The following is an 18,268-nucleotide window of genomic DNA, read 5'->3' on the forward strand; positions in this document are numbered from 1 at the left end:
TGTGAGTTATCATGATAGAATTGCATGATATAAACTCACAATTGTGAGTTATAAAGTCCGAATTCCCTAATTCTGAGAAATTAAGTCAGAATTGTGAGAAATAAACTTGCAGTTGTGAGTTATTAAGTTAAAATTCCATGATATAAACTTGTAATTGTGAGTTATAAAGTCCGAATTCCCTAATTCTGAGAAATTTAGTAAGAATTGTGTGATATAAACTCATAATTGTGAGTTACCATGTTAGAATTGCATGATATAAACTCGTAATTGTGAGTTATAAAGTCCGAATTCCCTAATTCTGAGAAATTAAGTCAGAATTGTGTGATATAAACTTGTACTTGTGAGTTATCATGATAGAATTGCATGATATAAACTCGTACTTGTGAGTTACCATGATAGAATTGCATGATATAAACTCGTAATTGTGACTTATCATGTTAGAATTGCATGATATAATCTCGTAATTGAGAGTTATAAAGTCTGAATTCCCTAATTCTGAGAAATTAAGTCAGAATTGTGTGATATAAACTTGTACTTGTGCGTTATCATGATAGAATTGCATGATATAAACTCGTACTTGTGAGTTACCATGATAGAATTGCATGATATAAACTCGTAATTGTGACTTATCATGTTAGAATTGCATGATATAATCTCGTAATTGAGAGTTATAAAGTCTGAATTCCCTAATTCTGAGAAATTAAGTCAGAATTGTGTGATATAAACTTGTACTTGTGCGTTATCATGATAGAATTGCATGACATAAACTCGCCATTATGAGTTATAAAGTCCGAATTCCCTAATTCTGAGAAATTAAGTCAGAATTGTGTGATATAAACTCGCAAATGTCAGTTTTTAGGTTAGAATTGCATGATATAATCTCGTAATTGTGAGATATAAAGTCCGAAATCCGCAATTCTGAGAAAGTAAGTCAGAATTGTGTGATATAAACTCATAGTTGTGAGTTATAATGTTAGAATTGCATGATGTAAACTTGTAATTGTGAGTTATAAAGTCCAAATTCCCTAATTCTCAGAAATTAAGCCAGAATTGTGTGATATAAACTCATAATTGTGAGTTATCATGTTAGAATTGCATAAAATAAACAAGTAATTGTGAGTTATAAAGTCCAAATTCCCTAATTCTGAGAAATTAAGTTAGAATTGTGTAATATAAACTCATAATTGTGAGTTATTTTGTTAGAATTGCATGATTTAAACTCGTAATTGTGAGTTATAAAGTCTAAATTCACTAATTCTGAGAAATTAAGTCAGAATTGTGTGATATAAAGTCGCAAGTGTGAGTTATTAGGTTAGAATTGTATGATATAATCTCGTAATTGTGAGTTATAAAGTCCGAAATCTACAATTCTGAGAAATTAAGTCAGAATTCTGTGATATAAACTCATAATTGTGAGTTATCATGTTAGAATTGCATGATATAAACTCACACTTGTGAATTATGAAATTAAACTTATGAAATTAATTCATAAATATGTGATATAAACTCGTACTTGTGAGTTATCACGATAGAATTGCATGATATAAACTCGCAATTGTGAGTTATAAAGTCTGAATTCACTAATTCTGAGAAATTAATTCAGAAATCTGTGATATAAACCCATACTTGTGACTTATTATGTTAGAATTGCATGATATAAACTCGTAATTGTGAGTTATCATGATAGAATTGCATGACATAAACTCACAATTGTGAGTTATAAAGTCCGAATTCCCTAATTCTGAGAAATTAAGTCAGAATTGCATGATAAAAACTCACACTTGTGAATTATGAAATTAAACTTATGAAATTAATTCATAAATATGTTATATAAACTCGTAATTGTGAGTTATCATGATAGAATTGCATGATATAAACTCACAATTGTGAGTTATCATGATAGAATTGCATGATATAAACTCACAATTGTGAGTTATAAAGTCTGAATTCACTAACTCTGAGAAATTAATTCATAAATATGTGATATAAACTCGTACTTGTGAGTTATCATGATAGAATTGCATGATATAAACTCGTAATTGTGAGTTATCATGATAGAATTGCATGATATAAACTCGCCATTGTTAGTTATAAAGTCCGAATTCCCTAATTCTGAGAAATTAAGTCAGAATTGTGAGAAATAAACTTGCAGTTTTGAGTTATTAAGTTAAAATTCCATGATATAAACTTGTAATTGTGAGTTATAAAGTCCGAATTCCCTAATTCTGAGAAATTTAGTCAGAATTGTGTGATATAAACTCATAATTGTGAGTTACCATGTTACAATTGCGTGATATAAACTCGTAATTGTGAGTTATAAAGTCTGATTTCCCTAATTCTGAGAAATTATGTCAGAAATGTGTGATATAAAGTCGTACTTGTGAGTTAGCATGATAGAATTGCATGATATAAACTCGCACTTGTGAGTTATAAAGTTTGAATTCACTAATTCTGAGAAATTAATTCATAAATATGTGATATAAACTCGTACTTTTGAGTTATCATGATAGAATTGCATGATATAAACTCCTAATTTTGAGTTATCATGATAGAATTGCATGATATAAACTGGCAATTGTGAGTTATGAAGCCCAAACTCCCCAATTCTCAGAAATTTAGTCAGAAATGTGTGATATAAACTCTTACTTGTGAGTTATCATGATAGAACTGCATGATATAAACTCACAATTGTGAGTTATAACGTCCGAATTCCCTAATTCTGTGAAATTAAGTCAGAATTGTGTGATATAAACTCATAATTGTGAGTTACCATGTTACAATTGCATGATATAAACTCGTAATTGTGAGTTATAATGTCCGATTTCCCTAATTCTGAGAAATTATGTCAGAATTGTGTGATATAAAGTCGTACTTGTGAGTTAGCATGATAGAATTGCATTATATAAACTCGCAATTGTGTTATAAAGTCAGAATTGCCTAATTCTGAGAAATTATGTCAGAATTGTGTGATATAAATTAGCACTTGTGAGTTATAATGATAGAATTGCATGATATAAACTCGTACTTGTGAGTTATCATGATAGAATTGCATGATATAAACTCACACTTGTGAATTATGAAATTAAACTTATGAAATTAATTCATAAATATGTGATATAAACTTGTACTTGTGAGTTATCATGATAGAATTGCATGATATAAACTCGCAATTGTGAGTTATAAAGTCTGAATTCACTAATTCTGAGAAATTAATTCAGAAATCTGTGATATAAACTCGTACTTGTGAGTTATCATGATAGAACTGCATGATATAAACTCACAATTGTGAGTTATAACGTCCGAATTCCCTCATTCTGAGAAATTAAGTCAGAATTGTGTGATATAAACTCGTACTTGTGAGTTATCATGATAGAATTGCATGATATGAACTCGTAATTGTGAGTTATCATGATAGAATTGCATGATATAAACTCGTAATTGTGAGTTATCATGATAGAATTGCATGATATAAACTCGCAATTGTGAGTTATAAAGTCTGAATTCACTAATTCTGAGAAATTAATTCAGAAATCTGTGATATAAACTTGTACTTGTGAGTTATCATGATAGAATTGCATGATATAAACTCGCACTTGTTAGTTATAAAGTCGGAATTCACTAATTCTGAGAAATTAATTCATAAATATGTGATATAAACTCGTACTTGTGAGTTATCGTGATAGAATTGCATGATATAAACCCATACTTGTGACTTATCATGTTTCAATTGCATGATATAATCTCGTAATTGTGAGTTATGAAGTCCGATTTCCCTAATTCTGATAAATTAAGTCAGAAATGTGTGATATAAACTCTTACTTGTGAGTTACCATGTTAGAATTGCATAATATAATCTCGTAATTTAGAGTTATAAAGTCAGAATTCCCTAATTCTGAGAAATTAAGTCAGAATTGTGTGATATAAACTTGTACTTGTGAGTTATCATGATAGAATTGCATGATATAAACTCGCCATTGTTAGTTATAAAGTCCGAATTCCCTAATTCTGAGAAATTAAGTCAGAATTGTGAGAAATAAACTTGCAGTTTTGAGTTATTAAGTTAAAATTCCATGATATAAACTTGTAATTGTGAGTTATAAAGTCCGAATTCCCTAATTCTGAGAAATTTAGTCAGAATTGTGTGATATAAACTCATAATTGTGAGTTACCATGTTACAATTGCGTGATATAAACTCGTAATTGTGAGTTATAAAGTCTGATTTCCCTAATTCTGAGAAATTATGTCATAAATTTGTGATATAAAGTCGTACTTGTGAGTTAGCATGATAGAATTGCATGATATAAACTCGCACTTGTGAGTTATAAAGTTTGAATTCACTAATTCTGAGAAATTAATTCATAAATATGTGATATAAACTCGTACTTTTGAGTTATCATGATAGAATTGCATGATATAAACTCCTAATTTTGAGTTATCATGATAGAATTGCATGATATAAACTGGCAATTGTGAGTTATGAAGCCCAAACTCCCCAATTCTCAGAAATTTAGTCAGAAATGTGTGATATAAACTCTTACTTGTGAGTTATCATGATAGAACTGCATGATATAAACTCACAATTGTGAGTTATAACGTCCGAATTCCCTAATTCTGTGAAATTAAGTCAGAATTGTGTGATATAAACTCATAATTGTGAGTTACCATGTTACAATTGCATGATATAAACTCGTAATTGTGAGTTATAATGTCCGATTTCCCTAATTCTGAGAAATTATGTCAGAATTGTGTGATATAAAGTCGTACTTGTGAGTTAGCATGATAGAATTGCATTATATAAACTCGCAATTGTGTTATAAAGTCAGAATTGCCTAATTCTGAGAAATTATGTCAGAATTGTGTGATATTAATTAGCACTTGTGAGTTATAATGATAGAATTGCATGATATAAACTCGTACTTGTGAGTTATCATGTTAGAATTGCATGATATAAACTCGTAATTTTGAGTTATCATGATAGAATTGCATGATATAAACTCACACTTGTGAATTATGAAATTAAACTTATGAAATTAATTCATAAATATGTGATATAAACTTGTACTTGTGAGTTATCATGATAGAATTGCATGATATAAACTCGCAATTGTGAGTTATAAAGTCTGAATTCACTAATTCTGAGAAATTAATTCAGAAATCTGTGATATAAACTCGTACTTGTGAGTTATCATGATAGAACTGCATGATATAAACTCACAATTGTGAGTTATAACGTCCGAATTCCCTCATTCTGAGAAATTAAGTCAGAATTGTGTGATATAAACTCGTACTTGTGAGTTATCATGATAGAATTGCATGATATGAACTCGTAATTGTGAGTTATCATGATAGAATTGCATGATATAAACTCGTAATTGTGAGTTATCATGATAGAATTGCATGATATAAACTCGCAATTGTGAGTTATAAAGTCTGAATTCACTAATTCTGAGAAATTAATTCAGAAATCTGTGATGTAAACCCATACTTGTGACTTATCATGTTAGAATTGCATGATATAATCTCGTAATTGAGAGTTATAAAGTCCGAATTCCCTAATTCTGAGAAATTAAGTCAGAATTGTGTGATATAAACTTGTACTTGTGAGTTATCATGATAGAATTGCATGACATAAACTCGCCATTATGAGTTATGAAGTCCGAATTCCCTAATTCTGAGAAATTAAGTCAGAATTGTGTGATATAAACTCGCAAATGTCAGTTTTGTAAGGGTGGCTTCCAACAGTGGTTCAGGCTGTAGGACTGCCGAAGGACTAAAGAAATGTTCTCAGCACGATGGAAAAAATCTGTACATTTCTAGTCTAATACCACCCACTGCCACTTATACCAACGACGGAAATAAGCGCAGTTATAATAGCTAAATATGTGGGAGAGCGTTGCTATTGAGTGACTATATTGTATTGCAATATGTAGCACGTCAATGTTAATGTTAAATCAAGACTAGTTAGCACATCATTTATCATTAAGATGGTTTAATAACAATGTTTCATTATGGTTACACTTAAATTGGTTACACAATAGATGAAGGATGGTTAAAAATAGACAGTTAATTGTACCCAACATGTACATGTATGTGAAAAGTTACCTGAGAGAGAGAAAGAGAGGGGGGAGGGGGTAGAGAGAGAAAGAGAGCAGAGCCTCAAGAAGAGAGCTCCAGCAAAGAAAGGGAGAGCAAGGTAAAGAGAAGGGGCAGAGCAACAGTTACAATCTCCTTTTATACTTTCCTTGACCATGTGACTAAAACCCAAATGTGAGACATTCAAACTGACCAATCAGCAAATTACAGCTTCACCCTCTGTTAAGGTGTTACAATTAGCAGACCCCCGATGTATGCACATTTTGGCCTACAGGCCTTGATCACTATCAGCTCATCTGTGTCCTCAGGAGTGCCAAATGGCTCTTTTGTTGCTGAAGAAGTGTTTGGGGCAGGAAAGCAGAAGTCTTTGATTATTTTCAGCCTTACAGTTTTTAGGTTAGAATTGCATGATATAATCTCGTAATTGTGAGTTATAAAGTCTGAATTCACTAATTCTGAGAAATTAATTCAGAAATCTGTGATATAAACCCATACTTGTGACTTATTATGTTAGAATTGCATGATATAAACTCGTAATTGTGAGTTATCATGATAGAATTGCATGACATAAACTCACAATTGTGAGTTATAAAGTCCGAATTCCCTAATTCTGAGAAATTAAGTCAGAATTGCATGATAAAAACTCACACTTGTGAATTATGAAATTAAACTTATGAAATTAATTCATAAATATGTTATATAAACTCGTAATTGTGAGTTATCATGATAGAATTGCATGATATAAACTCACAATTGTGAGTTATAAAGTCTGAATTCACTAATTCTGAGAAATTAATTCAGAAATCGGTGATATAAACCCATACTTGTGACTTCCCTAATTCTGAGAAATTAAGTCAAAATTGCATGATATAAACTCACACTTGTGAATTATGAAATTAAACTTATGAAATTAATTAATAAATATGTTATATAAACTCGTAATTGTGAGTTATCATGATAGAATTGCATGATATAAACTCACAATTGTGAGTTATCATGATAGAATTGCATGATATAAACTCGTAATTGTGAGTTATCATGATAGAACTGCATGATATAAACTCACAATTGTGAGTTATAACGTCCGAATTCCCTCATTCTGAGAAATTAAGTCAGAATTGTGTGATATAAACTCGTACTTGTGAGTTATCATGATAGAATTGCATGATATGAACTTGCAATTGTGCGTTATAAAGTCCGAATTGCCTAATTCTGAGAAATTAAGTCAGAATTGTGTGATATAAACCCATACTTGTGACTTATCATGTTTGAATTGCATGATATAATCTCTTAATTGTGAGTTATAAAGTCCGATTTCCCTAATTCTGATAAATTAAGTCAGAAATGTGTGATATAAACTCTTACTTGTGAGTTACCATGCTAGAATTGCATAATATAATCTCGTAATTTAGAGTTATAAAGTCAGAATTCCCTAATTCTGAGAAATTAAGTCAGAATTGTGTGATATAAACTTGCAGTTTTGAGTTATTAAGTTAAAATTCCATGATATAAACTTGTAATTGTGAATTATAAAGTCCGAATACCCTAATTCTGAGAAATTTAGTCAGAATTGTGTGATATAAACTCATAATTGTGAGTTACCATGTTAGAATTGCATGATATAAACTCGTAATTGTGAGTTATGAAGTCTGAATTCACTAATTCTGAGAAATTAATTCAGAAATCTGTGATGTAAACCCATACTTGTGATTTATGATGTTAGAATTGCATGATATAATCTCGTAATTGAGAGTTATGAAGTCCGAATTCCCTAATTCTGAGAAATTAAGTCAGAATTGTGTGATATAAACGTGTACTTGTGAGTTATCATGATAGAATTGCATGATATAAACTCACAATTGTGAGTTATAAAGTCCGAATTCCCTAATTCTGAGAAATTAAGTCAGAATTGTGAGAAATAAACTTGCAGTTGTGAGTTATTAAGTTAAAATTCCATGATATAAACTTGTAATTGTGAGTTATAAAGTCCGAATTCCCTAATTCTGAGAAATTTAGTAAGAATTGTGTGATATAAACTCATAATTGTGAGTTACCATGTTAGAATTGCATGATATAAACTCGTAATTGTGAGTTATAAAGTCCGAATTCCCTAATTCTGAGAAATTAAGTCAGAATTGTGTGATATAAACTTGTACTTGTGAGTTATCATGATAGAATTGCATGATATAAACTCGTACTTGTGAGTTACCATGATAGAATTGCATGATATAAACTCGTAATTGTGACTTATCATGTTAGAATTGCATGATATAATCTCGTAATTGAGAGTTATAAAGTCTGAATTCCCTAATTCTGAGAAATTAAGTCAGAATTGTGTGATATAAACTTGTACTTGTGCGTTATCATGATAGAATTGCATGATATAAACTCGTACTTGTGAGTTACCATGATAGAATTGCATGATATAAACTCGTAATTGTGACTTATCATGTTAGAATTGCATGATATAATCTCGTAATTGAGAGTTATAAAGTCTGAATTCCCTAATTCTGAGAAATTAAGTCAGAATTGTGTGATATAAACTTGTACTTGTGCGTTATCATGATAGAATTGCATGACATAAACTCGCCATTATGAGTTATAAAGTCCGAATTCCCTAATTCTGAGAAATTAAGTCAGAATTGTGTGATATAAACTCGCAAATGTCAGTTTTTAGGTTAGAATTGCATGATATAATCTCGTAATTGTGAGATATAAAGTCCGAAATCCGCAATTCTGAGAAAGTAAGTCAGAATTGTGTGATATAAACTCATAGTTGTGAGTTATAATGTTAGAATTGCATGATGTAAACTTGTAATTGTGAGTTATAAAGTCCAAATTCCCTAATTCTCAGAAATTAAGCCAGAATTGTGTGATATAAACTCATAATTGTGAGTTATCATGTTAGAATTGCATAAAATAAACAAGTAATTGTGAGTTATAAAGTCCAAATTCCCTAATTCTGAGAAATTAAGTTAGAATTGTGTAATATAAACTCATAATTGTGAGTTATTTTGTTAGAATTGCATGATTTAAACTCGTAATTGTGAGTTATAAAGTCTAAATTCACTAATTCTGAGAAATTAAGTCAGAATTGTGTGATATAAAGTCGCAAGTGTGAGTTATTAGGTTAGAATTGTATGATATAATCTCGTAATTGTGAGTTATAAAGTCCGAAATCTACAATTCTGAGAAATTAAGTCAGAATTCTGTGATATAAACTCATAATTGTGAGTTATCATGTTAGAATTGCATGATATAAACTCACACTTGTGAATTATGAAATTAAACTTATGAAATTAATTCATAAATATGTGATATAAACTCGTACTTGTGAGTTATCACGATAGAATTGCATGATATAAACTCGCAATTGTGAGTTATAAAGTCTGAATTCACTAATTCTGAGAAATTAATTCAGAAATCTGTGATATAAACCCATACTTGTGACTTATTATGTTAGAATTGCATGATATAAACTCGTAATTGTGAGTTATCATGATAGAATTGCATGACATAAACTCACAATTGTGAGTTATAAAGTCCGAATTCCCTAATTCTGAGAAATTAAGTCAGAATTGCATGATAAAAACTCACACTTGTGAATTATGAAATTAAACTTATGAAATTAATTCATAAATATGTTATATAAACTCGTAATTGTGAGTTATCATGATAGAATTGCATGATATAAACTCACAATTGTGAGTTATCATGATAGAATTGCATGATATAAACTCACAATTGTGAGTTATAAAGTCTGAATTCACTAACTCTGAGAAATTAATTCATAAATATGTGATATAAACTCGTACTTGTGAGTTATCATGATAGAATTGCATGATATAAACTCGTAATTGTGAGTTATCATGATAGAATTGCATGATATAAACTCGCAATTGTGAGTTATAAAGTCTGAATTCACTAATTCTGAGAAATTAATTCAGAAATCTGTGATATAAACTCGTACTTGTGAGTTATCATGATAGAATTGCATGATATAAACTCGCACTTGTGAGTTATAAAGTCGGAATTCACTAATTCTGAGAAATTAATTCATAAATATGTGATATAAACTCGTACTTGTGAGTTATCATGATAGAATTGCATGATATAAACTCGTAATTGTGAGTTATCATGATAGAATTGCATGATATAAACTCGTAATTGTGAGTTATCATGATAGAATTGCATGATATAAACTCGCAATTGTGAGTTATAAAGTCTGAATTCACTAATTCTGAGAAATTAATTCAGAAATCTGTGATATAAACTCGTACTTGTGAGTTATCATGATAGAACTACATGATATAAACTCACAATTGCAAGTTATAACGTCCGAATTCCCTCATTCTGAGAAATTAATTCAGAATTGTGTGATATAAACTAGTACTTGTGAGTCATCATGATAGAATTGCATGATATAAACTTGCAATTGTGCGTTATAAAGTCCGAATTGCCTAATTATGAGAAATTAAGTCAGAATTGTGTGATATAAACCCATACTTGTGACTTATCATGTTTCAATTGCATGATATAATCTCGTAATTGTGAGTTATGAAGTCCGATTTCCCTAATTCTGATAAATTAAGTCAGAAATGTGTGATATAAACTCTTACTTGTGAGTTACCATGTTAGAATTGCATAATATAATCTCGTAATTTAGAGTTATAAAGTCAGAATTCCCTAATTCTGAGAAATTAAGTCAGAATTGTGAGAAATAAACTTGCAGTTTTGAGTTATTAAGTTAAAATTCCATGATATAAACTTGTAATTGTGAGTTATAAAGTCCGATTTCCCTAATTCTGAGAAATTATGTCAGAAATGTGTGATATAAAGTCGTACTTGTGAGTTAGCATGATAGAATTGCATGATATAAACTCGCACTTGTGAGTTATAAAGTTTGAATTCACTAATTCTGAGAAATTAATTCATAAATATGTGATATAAACTCGTACTTTTGAGTTATCATGATAGAATTGCATGATATAAACTCCTAATTTTGAGTTATCATGATAGAATTGCATGATATAAACTGGCAATTGTGAGTTATGAAGCCCAAACTCCCCAATTCTCAGAAATTAAGTCAGAAATGTGTGATATAAACTCTTACTTGTGAGTTATCATGATAGAACTGCATGATATAAACTCACAATTGTGAGTTATAACGTCCGAATTCCCTAATTCTGAGAAATTAAGTCAGAATTGTGTGATATAAACTCATAATTGTGAGTTACCATGTTACAATTGCATGATATGAACTCGTAATTGTGAGTTATAATGTCCGATTTCCCTAATTCTGAGAAATTATGTCAGAATTGTGTGATATAAAGTCGTACTTGTGAGTTAGCATGATAGAATTTCATTATATAAACTCGCAATTGTGTTATAAAGTCAGAATTGCCTAATTCTGAGAAATTATGTCAGAATTGTGTGATATAAATTAGCACTTGTGAGTTATAATGATAGAATTGCATGATATAAACTCGTACTTGTGAGTTATCTGTCACGATCGGGGCTGTGGATTTTCCCTCAGCCACCTGAGGTCGCTGTCCTACACTGCACTTCCTTGATTGTCCACCTGTCCTTGTCATCAGCACTGATCACCCACACCTGTTCACAATTACTATCAGGACTATAAGTATCATCTCCACTCACTCTGCATTCATGTCTGCATTGTCTCGTGTCATGTTTGTTTCCATGTTCTTGAATTTCTTGACTTAAGTTTATGTTCTAGATCTTGTTTATTTTGTGTTTTAGTTCTTAGTGTGCCGTGTTGGCCTTTTGTTTGTTTATTTGTGTTTAATTATATTAAAATCATTTCTTCACCTGCATTTGGACCCAGACCTCCCTTACTCACCCGTGACAGAATGCAGACATCCAAGATGGGTCCAGCGGGGAGGATTTTTTTTGAGGAGGCGGCGACCACCCGATCTGTTCCGGACACTGCAGGGATGTCTTTTGAGGCGGCGTCGGCTGCTAGGTTTGAGTTCATCTACGCCTGCTTGGCGGCGATGGACGCCTGCAGCGCCGAGGCTGCACGGTCGCGCCCCTGCTTTGAGGAGGGGGTGGAGACGCTCTTTCGCGGGGAGGTGGCGACAACCGCCGTCTCTGTTCTGGACGCGGAGGCGACCGCGCTCTCTGTTCCTGACGCGGCGGTGACCGCTCTCGCTATTCCTGACGCGGCGGTGACCGCTCTCGCTGTTCCTGACGCGGCGGTGACCGCTCTCGCTGTTCCTGACGCGGCGATGAGCGCTCACGCTGTTCCTGACGCGGCGGTGACCGCTCTCTCTGTTCCTGATGCGGCGGTGACCGCTCTCTCTGCTCCTGACGCGGCGGTGACCGCTCTCGCTGTTCCTGACGCGGCGGTGACCGCTCTCTCTGCTCCTGACGCGGCGGTGACCGCGCTCTCTGCTCCTGACGCGGCGGTGACCGCGCTCTCTGCTCCTGACGCGGCGGTGACCGATCTCTCTGTTCCGGACGCGGCGGTGACCGCTCTCTCTGTACCGGACGCGGCGTTGACCGCTCTCTCTGTTCCGGACGCGGCGGTGACCGATCTCTCTGTTCCGGACGCGGCGGTGACCGCTCTCTCTGTACCGGACGCGGCGTTGACCGCTCTCTCTGTTCCGGACGCGGCGGTGACCGCTGACGTTCCTCTGGCGGCGAGGCCAGCTCACGTTCCTCAGGCAGTGAGGCCAGCTCACTTTCCTCTGGCGGCGTCCGCTGATGTTCTTCTGGCGGCGAGGCCAGCTCGCGTTCCTCTGGCGGTGAGGTCCGCTCACGTGACTCCGCTGCATGGGCCTGGCCCGCCATCCCTCCCCCTGATTCGCCTTCCTCCATTCCTCCTCCCTCCAGATATTTTTTTTTTTTTTTTCGGCCTTGTGGAACGTCTGGAAGCCGTTCCTTGAGGAGGGGGTAATGTCACGATCGGGGCTGTGGATTTTCCCTCAGCCACCTGAGGTCGCTGTCCTACACTGCACTTCCTTGATTGTCCACCTGTCCTTGTCATCAGCACTGATCACCCACACCTGTTCACAATTACTATCAGGACTATAAGTATAATCTCCACTCACTCTGCATTCATGTCTGCATTGTCTCGTGTCATGTTTGTTTCCATGTTCTTGAATTTCTTGACTTAAGTTTATGTTCTAGATCTTGTTTATTTTGTGTTTTAGTTCTTAGTGTGCCGTGTTGGCCTTTTGTTTGTTTATTTGTGTTTAATTATATTAAAATCATTTCTTCACCTGCATTTGGACCCAGACCTCCCTTACTCACCCGTGAAATTATCAGGTTAGAATTGCATGATATAAACTCGTAATTTTGAGTTATCATGATAGAATTGCATGATATAAACTCACACTTGTGAATTATGAAATTAAACGGTAACACTTTATTTTAAGGGTCCAGAATAATGCATTAGTTAAGCATTAATTAACTGTTAATTTGTTCACAATTAAGCATTAGTTAAGCACAAACACACTAGTAATTAATGACTAATTTAACATTTTAAGGTTCCCAAATGATGTATTAGTTAAGTATTAATAAACTAGTAAATCACGATTAACTTGTTCACAATTACGCATCAGATAAGCATGAACACATACATAAATAATGATTAACTGAAAATATAGTAAGGGCATATTAACCATTATTTACAAATTAATAAGCCATTATTATTTTAATATTTTTGTAGTGATGTAAATATATTTCTGTGATTTACCATCTATTAAATTAACCGAATAATAAACTAGTAATTATGTTTAATTACTGCTGGTTTGCAATTATATATGGCTAAAATAGTGTAATAAGGACTATTTGATGCATCAGGTTCTACAGTTCTAATGTTAAAGTTATATCCATATTAATTATGGCAATTATTGAGTGATATTCAAGTTTATTCACCAGAATGAGCCAATAATTAAGGCTAACCTGCCATTAATACAGTACTAATAAAGCCAATTTGACCCCCTATTCTGAAGTGAAAGTTATATCCACATTAATTATGGCACTTATTGAGTGATATTCAAGTTTATTCACCAGAATGAGCCAATAATTAAGGCTAACCTGCCATTAATACACTACTAATAAAGCCGATTTGACCCCCTATTCTGAAGTGAAAGTTATATCCACATTTATTATTGTCACAGGGACGGACTGAGATGTGCAGATCCATTTGCAGCATTTTATTCAGGCAAACAAACACAAAGGGGCAGGCAGAAATCGTAGTCAAAAAACAGGCAGAAAGGTCGGGGCTGGCAGCGAGAATCAAACACGGGAGGGAGTCCAGGAATCACACACACGGGAAAACAAACACGGGAAGAAACGCTCAAAATTACGACCATGAGGAACGATAAGACTTCGCAAGGTGGCTGTGTGTGTGAGTGGCTTAAATGCAGTCCTAGAAATGAGGTGCAGATGTGAGCGGTAATCAGTGCAGTGAGAAACAGGGAGCAGGTGATTGCAGTGATTAGTGCAGTGGCTTGTGGGGAATGAAGTCCATGATGTGTAGTGCAAGAGTTTATGATGACAGGATGACCAATAGGTGACAATTATGGCACTTATTGAGTGATATTCAAGTTTATTTACCAGAATGAGCCAATAATTATGGCTAAACTGCCATTAATATAGTACGAATAAAGCCGATTTGACCCCCTATTCTGAAGTGAAAGTTATATCCACAATTATTATGGCACTTATTGAGTGATATTCAAGTTTATTTACCAGAATAAGCCAATAATTCAGTCTGATCTCATTGTTTATACATGGGTTTTATACGTTACGTTTAGATTTAGATTTTTTCTAGCCCCCTTAACGTACCCCCAAAACGAAACCGATTTTATAGCAATTGCAATTTTATAATTTTATTAATAAGCGATTTTGATTTTTAGCCCTCTTAACCTACCCCCAAACCTAAACCTACCCATTTTATAGCTAATATAAAAGCATTAAAACGTAACTGACCAAAATATGCAGAGAAATTGCCATTTCAGTAAGAATTTGCAATAAACATATTTTTTATAATCCCACTCCTACCTCTAAACCTAACGTTAACCATAACTCTCTCAGTACAGTAATAAAGAAAACAAAACATGACAGACTTAAAAGTGCAATCACAATCATCGATTTATTGCAAAAATATCAACAGCCGTACCAAAAAGTAATCCAAATGACGATACATTTGCAGCCGCAGTCCTCTCTGGCATAATGCAGCAGGTTTGTTTGAGGTGCTGGGCAGATTTTAAATTGATAATCGCTGAAAATAATATCCATATTATTGTCTTGATCCACTCCGTGATTGCGCCCGCGCATCATTCATCTCACCAGAAACACGTCATGTCGTAATCTGTGACGAAGGCAGGCGAGAACCAATGAGTGTTCGATTTTCCTGCCGTAAAACCTGTTGTTTCTTAATGCGGCAATATTTGAATTTGAAAAAATCACTTCAGCGCGGGTTTATTGCTGTTGCTGCTGGACTCGCTGCTCGGGATGGAGATGAAGATCGCCGTATAAAGGTTTTAATTTGGGTCTGTTCCTCACAGTCGTATGGATTCTGAAGATCTGGATTAGCGCAAAAATAAAATCTTTTCATTTTGTAATTATGATTCGTGTTCAGTGTATTTTATGGTTCTGTTGTTAGTCGCAGGCAAACGAAGTTAATATTACATGAATGCTTAAACGATTGCAGAAATGTATTTGAGTTTAAAGTGTAGGCTTGCTTAACATTATGTAGACCTATTCTTGGAAACGAGCTGGCAGCAGAAATCACACAGAACAGTATGGAATGTTATAATTTCATATAAAGTAAACGATTCAACTATTTTATAATGCAAATGAAAACATAAGGCAATTGGTATGACAATTAATAACAACAATAATAATGAAATTAATGCCGCAATTTCAGTATTCATAAGGATTTGTTTTTAGGTGATGTCAAAACGTATGTATTGTACGTTAAAGTGCTAAAAATACATATGTATTTGTACGTGTAGATGCTGTAAATACGTCAGTATTATTATTGGCTTATTCTGGTAAATAAACTTGAATATCACTCAATAAGTGCCATAATTAATGTGAATATAACTTTCACTTCAGAATAGGGGGTCAAATCGGCTTTATTAGTACTGTATTAATGGCAGGTTAGCCATAATTATTGGCTTATTCTGGTGAATAAACTTAAATATCACTTAAGTGCCATAATTAATGTGGATATAACTTTCACTTTAGAACCTGATGCATCAAATAGTCCTCATTACACTATTTTAGCCATATATAATTGCAAACCAGCAGTAATTAAACATAATTACTAGTTTATTATTTGGTTAACTTAATAGATGGTAAATCATAGAAATATATTTACATCACTACAAAAAAAATATTAAAATAATAATGGCTTATTAATTTGTAAATAAGGGCTAACATATATTTACTGTACATTTAATTATTTATTTTTTACTAGCTTATTTTTGTTATTTATTTTTGCTTATTGATGTGTTTTTAAACGTTTAATAATTTGTAAATAATGGTTAATATGCCCTTACTATATTTTCAGTTAATCATTATTTATGTATGTGTTCATGCTTATCTGATGCATAATTGTGAACAAGTTAATCGTGATTTACTAGTTTATTAATACTTAACTAATACATCATTTGGGAACCTTAAAATGTTAAATTAATCATTAATTACTAGTGTGTTTGTGCTCAACTAATGCTTAATTGTGAACAAATTAACAGTTAATTAATGCTTAACTAATGCATTATTCTGGACCCTTAAAATAAAGTGTTACCAATTAAACTTATGAAATTAATTCATAAATATGTGATATAAACTTGTACTTGTGAGTTATCATGATAGAATTGCATGATATAAACTCGCAATTGTGAGTTATAAAGTCTGAATTCACTAATTCTGAGAAATTAATTCAGAAATCTGTGATATAAACTCGTACTTGTGAGTTATCATGATAGAACTGCATGATATAAACTCACAATTGTGAGTTATAACGTCCGAATTCCCTCATTCTGAGAAATTAAGTCAGAATTGTGTGATATAAACTCGTACTTGTGAGTTATCATGATAGAATTGCATGATATGAACTCGTAATTGTGAGTTATCATGATAGAATTGCATGATATAAACTCGTAATTGTGAGTTATCATGATAGAATTGCATGATATAAACTCGCAATTGTGAGTTATAAAGTCTGAATTCACTAATTCTGAGAAATTAATTCAGAAATCTGTGATGTAAACCCATACTTGTGACTTATCATGTTAGAATTGCATGATATAATCTCGTAATTGAGAGTTATAAAGTCCGAATTCCCTAATTCTGAGAAATTAAGTCAGAATTGTGTGATATAAACTTGTACTTGTGAGTTATCATGATAGAATTGCATGACATAAACTCGCCATTATGAGTTATAAAGTCCGAATTCCCTAATTCTGAGAAATTAAGTCAGAATTGTGTGATATAAACTCGCAAATGTCAGTTTTTAGGTTAGAATTGCATGATATAATCTCGTAATTGTGAGTTATAAAGTCTGAATTCACTAATTCTGAGAAATTAATTCAGAAGTCTGTGATATAAACCCATACTTGTGACTTATTATGTTAGAATTGCATGATATAAACTCGTAATTGTGAGTTATCATGATAGAATTGCATGACATAAACTCACAATTGTGAGTTATAAAGTCCGAATTCCCTAATTCTGAGAAATTAAGTCAGAATTGCATGATAAAAATTCACACTTGTGAATTATGAAATTAAACTTATGAAATTAATTCATAAATATGTTATATAAACTCGTAATTGTGAGTTATCATGATAGAATTGCATGATATAAACTCACAATTGTGAGTTATAAAGTCTGAATTCACTAATTCTGAGAAATTAATTCAGAAATCTGTGATATAAACCCATACTTGTGACTTCCCTAATTCTGAGAAATTAAGTCAAAATTGCATGATATAAACTCACACTTGTGAATTATGAAATTAAACTTATGAAATTAATTCATAAATATGTTATATAAACTCGTAATTGTGAGTTATCATAATAGAATTGCATGATATAAACTCACAATTGTGAGTTATCATGATAGAATTGCATGATATAAACTCGTAATTGTGAGTTATCATGATAGAACTGCATGATATAAACTCACAATTGT

This window comes from Garra rufa, unplaced genomic scaffold (genome assembly GCF_049309525.1).
Source record: "Garra rufa unplaced genomic scaffold, GarRuf1.0 hap1_unplaced_001, whole genome shotgun sequence".
NCBI classification, from domain to species: Eukaryota; Metazoa; Chordata; class Actinopteri; order Cypriniformes; family Cyprinidae; genus Garra; species Garra rufa.